The sequence below is a fragment of the Otolemur garnettii genome, unplaced genomic scaffold (assembly GCF_000181295.1).
Source record: "Otolemur garnettii isolate 467f Iridium unplaced genomic scaffold, OtoGar3 scaffold00049, whole genome shotgun sequence".
In the NCBI taxonomy this organism is placed as follows: domain Eukaryota; kingdom Metazoa; phylum Chordata; class Mammalia; order Primates; family Galagidae; genus Otolemur; species Otolemur garnettii.
In genome coordinates, this window is record NW_003852444.1 from 2,118,527 (window position 1) to 2,124,312 (window position 5,786).

The following is a 5,786-nucleotide window of genomic DNA, read 5'->3' on the forward strand; positions in this document are numbered from 1 at the left end:
TTTCTCTGCTGCTTCCAATGACTGGCTTGAGGCAAGGATGCAGGTTTCAGTTTCCCAAAAGAGTGAGAGCCATTTCTTTAGACCATTCTATCTGTAAGACTTTGATCTGGGTCTGTGGATTGTGTCATTGACCTCGCTGGAAAGCAGTTTTTGGTTCTGAGTCCAATAATATTTTTGTTCACAATATTAGAAATGTTTATTTGTTCTTCACATTTAAAATCAATATATAGATAAAGCATAGATGACTGAAGCATAATAAAGGAAGTTAGATATATTTTACCTCAAAATATAGAATTTTGAAAAAAAAATATATAAAATTTTGACATCAAGAATTGACTGAAGAAACCTCATGGTCTCTCTGACCTTCCTTTCCCTCCCCTAGCCATCTGCTCTTGTTGGAATTTATTTATTTGCCTGAGATCCATACCTACCTACAATTATTCTTTTATTCCCCTTCCTTCAAGAGTAGGATTTTGATCACACCTGAAGAGACTCTTTAACACATAAATAATATCCTATCTTCAGGCTCATTTAAATTTCAAAAGGAACCATTTACCAGTAAATCTTCACTCCCCATCCATTCATCCTCCAGAGTAATCTTCTATTGCTCCTCAACAGAATTCCTCTTTTCTCCCTTGCATAACCCATTAACTTAAAGGCCTATGGGTTCACCCACTGGGGAATTGAATCTTCATTTTCTAAGGGCTTCTATGTATACACATTAAAATAAATGTGATAGATTTTCTCTTATTGATCTGCTTTTTCAGCCACCAAAGGGGAAGTTTTCTCTTTGCCCCAACAAGAGTTACAGAAAAGCATATGATAATGTGAAAAGCATATGATAATGTGATAATGTGAAGGCGGAAGTGATAAGGTGGAAAAGGGGAGATGTTGAGGGAAGGGTAGGAAAACTAATTTATGCTTTTTATAATATGGATTTCATATGCATTAATTATAAATAGTTGAACAAGCTATTAAAACTTAAAATTATCAGTCAGTAATTTAAAGGCAATGAGCATAAGAGCTAAAGATAGTAACATAATTCAAAAATTTGGAGGAAGACAATGGCAAATAGTTTGAGGGCAGTGAGATACTTAAATCCTCAGTTTTTACAGTGATGTGTCAATGCATATTGTTTATAGAAGAGTGAAATATATATGCATATGTATATGCTTTTGTAACTATGCGATTAAATGCTGTAAAAACTAAAGCCATAAATTTATAAAAATGTTGCTTCGGAAAATGTTAACTGGAATGAGACTGAAGATTATTGTTTTTCACAAAACATTTTTTGAGCATTTTTTTGATCAAAAGCCAGTATTACTTTGATAATAATAGGAACAAAAATTGCAAAATTTATTTTACTTCTGTAATTTTGAAGGGAAGACTTAAAAATACAAAATACTATTAATGTTTGTAACAATTGCAAATCTCATTAAAAAAAGCCATGTATGAAAATATGAGTTATGATGCTTTTTATAGACAACTTTATATTAATCAGACTATTTCACAAGATAATAAAATCTCTCCATGTTGCCAGAAAATAGTGGCAAACACCTGTGGCATGTCACATGTATTTCCCAAATTACCTGTTAACCAAGATGGTTGGGATCTGCTTGATGAGGAATCTCGTTTCCTATAAGTATTTTCTCCCAGGTAATTTCTTGATGGTTCTGATGCTCAATATCGAGCTGTCCATGACTGTTGTTGACTTAATGTCTTCAGCCCCTGAGAATGATGAGCTAGGAAAAGGCATTTACAAAACAGGCTTACCAATTTTCTCAGGATGCATTATGTCATTCAAAATCTGTTTTGTGAAGGTACAAGGAAGCATGCCACCACTTTGAATACCAAATACTTTATTTTTATAAGCTACAAAATCCTGGTAAAGATCAAATGACAAATAGTGATGTTTGTCTAACACTTACCTGAGACAGTTCACCTTTAACCTTTCAGAATGGCTTTACCTCTTGGCATGCTTTTTCACTCTGGGTCATGAGACCCACTGTCTAGGAAACTCCTTGAATCGAAATAAAGTGAGCTTTAGCATCTCCTTCCCAACTTGAGTGCTTCAGGGTTATTCTTACTTTTTGCTGTTTTGTCTTTATCTCCTTTTAGAAAGTCCATGAACACTAAAGTTCAGAAAATGAGACCGTCAAGAAGAGCCATTTCCTGATCCTGAAAAAAAAAAAAAGTATCTCTATGCCAGCCGAAGATTCACCTAATTCTTTGTGGATAGAAATAGAGGTAGAATAAGTTTGGAAATTTTTATTATAGATCAAGTTCTGGAGATTGTTGATTGAACATTAAGAGTCATATGCGATCACTTGCATATGACTCTTTGCAATAGCGAGCATGGTGGTCCCCTGTATCAGTTATTTACCGGTTATACATTACTTTAATTATTGCTCTGCACCATTCTGTGAGATCAGCACTATTATCCTTCTCATTTTATAGATGAAGGAATTAAAATTTTCACCAGTTAGCTATATGCTCAAGGATGCAATTCAAAGCTTAGAACTTTGACTTGAAGTTAACTACTCCATCAGTATTCTTACCATTCCTTGTTTATAGACTATGTACTTTTCACTCCTGTTGTTATTTTGTTATTGTTAATGCTGCTTTTGTTGTTCATGTGATCCTCCTGCTTGTAGGTAGGACTACAGGCACGTGCCACCACCTGGACTAATTTTTCTATATTTTGTGGAGACAGGGTCTGACTATATTGCTCAGGTTGGTCTAAAACTCCTAGCTTCAAGAACTCCTCCCATCTTGGCCCCCAAAGTGCTAGGATTATAGGCATAGGCCTGATTTAATATGATTTATTGAGTAATCCATTGTTTCTTTACTTACTTGCAATACCACTTTTGTCATATACTGAGTTCTCATTTTTCTGGATGTTCATTCTGTTTTGTTAGCTATTCATTGTCCACTACAATGTGATTTTGTGTCTGTATACTTTGTAACATGTTTGTGATCTCAAAAGGTTAATCCTCCTTCATTACCTTTTCATTTTCAGAAGATTTCTGGCTATTATTTCTTCTCTTTTTCAGATAATGTTTCTAACAAGTTTGTCTAAAATTTTTTGATTCAAAATTACATAACATAGACTCATTTAGGGAAATGTTTTATCTAATGACTCCACACAATCCACTGAACAACATGGTAGCCTTTCTACCTGTTCAAGTCTTCTGATGTATACCTTGGAAGCATTTTAAAGTTATCTCTGTGTAGAACTTACTCACTTTTTGTTGTCTACAGTGCTGTAGTATTCTATCTTTTTTTTCTCTTTGCTATATTCCTCTGTGCATCAGTGCTTCATATTCTTATTGTTTATAATAAATTTTCAGTTATTTCTTTTAGGTTTTTAATTTATATAGTTATATAATCTGTAGATAATGATAATTTCACCTTTTCCTTTCTAATTTTTTTCATACTTTAAATCTATCTCTCTTTTCAGTTGTGCTGAATATCACCTGAGACTAATATAAATTAATATTTGTCTTTTTTCCTGATTTTAGTGGAAATAATATTTCCTTTTTAAAAATGATGCTGGCTATTATGTTGAGATAGATATATTTTATCATGCTAAGAAATGATTCTTATTTTATTAAAATGTTTAAAATAGAAATAGAGGAAGTTTATACTTTTTTCTATTATTTATGAACATAATCTTATGATTCTTCTTAGTGTTATTAATATTGTAAATTAATTGATGTTTTTTCTAATATTAAAACATCTTTACTTTTATGGAATAAACCTGTATTCTGGATCTATTTGATAAATCTTATTTGATATTTTTGCATTAATACTGATAGATGAGGTTGGTTTATAATTTTCTAGGAGTTGATTTTTGCTACCTTTTGCTATCTAAGTCATATTTACTTCATAAAATACATTTGGAAATTTCCTTTAGCTTTTATACTGTGAAACAATTTTCATAACCTTGAAATTATCTTACTTTTTAAAAGTTGATCAAATTCCCTTGTGAACAGTTGTGCTGATCCTGGTACTTTTTGGGCAATGGCTCTTGACAACTTTCTGTAGTTCAACTATGATGATTATTCTGCTTAGATTTTCTCAGAGTCAATTTTAGTAAATTAAATTTTTCTAAGAACATCTATTTTATCTAGATTTTCAAGCTCCTACATAGAGTTGAACAAAATAGTTCTTTTTAAAGAATAATTCCTCTACTCTGTGATTTTTCCTTATTTTTAATTTTATATATTTATCCTTTTGTCTTTCTTTCTTGAGTATATAAGCTAGAATACTAATTTGATTGTCTTTTCTCAATGAACTAGTTTTTTTAAATTAAATCATAGCTGAGTACATTAATGCAATCATAGGGTACATCGTACTGGTTTTATATACAATTAACATATTTTCATCAAACTGGTTAACATAGCCTTTGTGGCATTTTCTTAGTTACTGTGTTAAGACATTTATATTCTACACTTAGTAAATTTCACATGTACCCTTGTAAGATGCACTGTAGGTGTGGTCCCACCAGTTACCCTCCTTCCACTCATCTTCTCCCCTTCCCTCCCCTCTCCCTCCCTCCACCCTTTCCCCTTCTTTTTGGGATATGACTCATATGAAAGCTATAAATTGGTTTCATAGTAAGGCTGAGTATATTGGATACTTTTTCTTCCATTCTTGAGATACTTTGCTAAGAAGAATGTTCTAGCTCCATTCATGTAAACATGAAAGAGGTAAGGTCTCCATCTTTTTTTCAGGCTGCATAATATTCCATGGTGTACATATACCACAATTTATTAATCCATTCATGGGTCGATGGGCACTTGGGCTTCTTCCGTGACTTAGAAATTATGAATGGGGCTGAAATAAACATTCTGGTACAAATATCTTTGTTATAATGTGATTTTTGTCTTCTGGATATATACATAGAAGAGGAATGGTAGGATCAAATGGGAGGTCTATTTTTAGATCCCTAAGTGTTCTCCAAATACTTTTCCAAAGGAACATATTAGTTTGCATTCCCACCAGCAGTGTAGAAGTGTTCCCTTTTCTCTACATCCACGCCAACTTCTCTGGTTTTGGGATTTTGTGATGTGGGCTAATATTACTGGAGTTAGATGATATCTCAAAGTAGTTTTGATTTGCATTTCTTTGATGATTAAGGATGATGAGCATTTTTTCATATGTCTGTAGGCTGTGCACCTTTATCCTTCAGAGAAGTTTTTCTTCAAGTCCTTTGTCCCTGAGATGGGATCACTTGTTCTTTTCTTGCTAATACATTTGAGTTCTTTGAGGATTCTGGTTATTAAACCTTTGTTGGAGACATAACCTACAAATATCTTTTCCCATTCTGAGGGATGTCTGTTTGCTTTATTTACTGTGTTCTTGGCTGTGCAAAAGCTTTTTAGTTTGATCAGGTCCTGGTAATGTGTTTTTGGTGTTACTTCAATTGCATAGGTGATCCTCCTCATAAAGTATTCACCCAGGTCTATTTCTTCAAGTGTTTTCCCTGCACTTTTTTCTAGTATTTTGATAGTTTCATGTCTTAAGTTTAAATCTTTAATCTAGTGAAAGTCTATCATAGTTAATGGTGAAAGGTGTGGGTCCAGTTTCAGTCTTCTACAGGTCACCAGCCAGCTCACCCAGCACCATTTGTTAAATAGGGAATCTTTTCCCCACTGAATGTTTTTAATTGGCTTGTCAAATATCAAATAACAGTAAGTAGCTGGGTTCATCTCTTGGTTCTCTATTCTGTTCCATACATCTACCTGTCTGTTTTTGTGCCAGTACCATGCTGTTTTGATCAC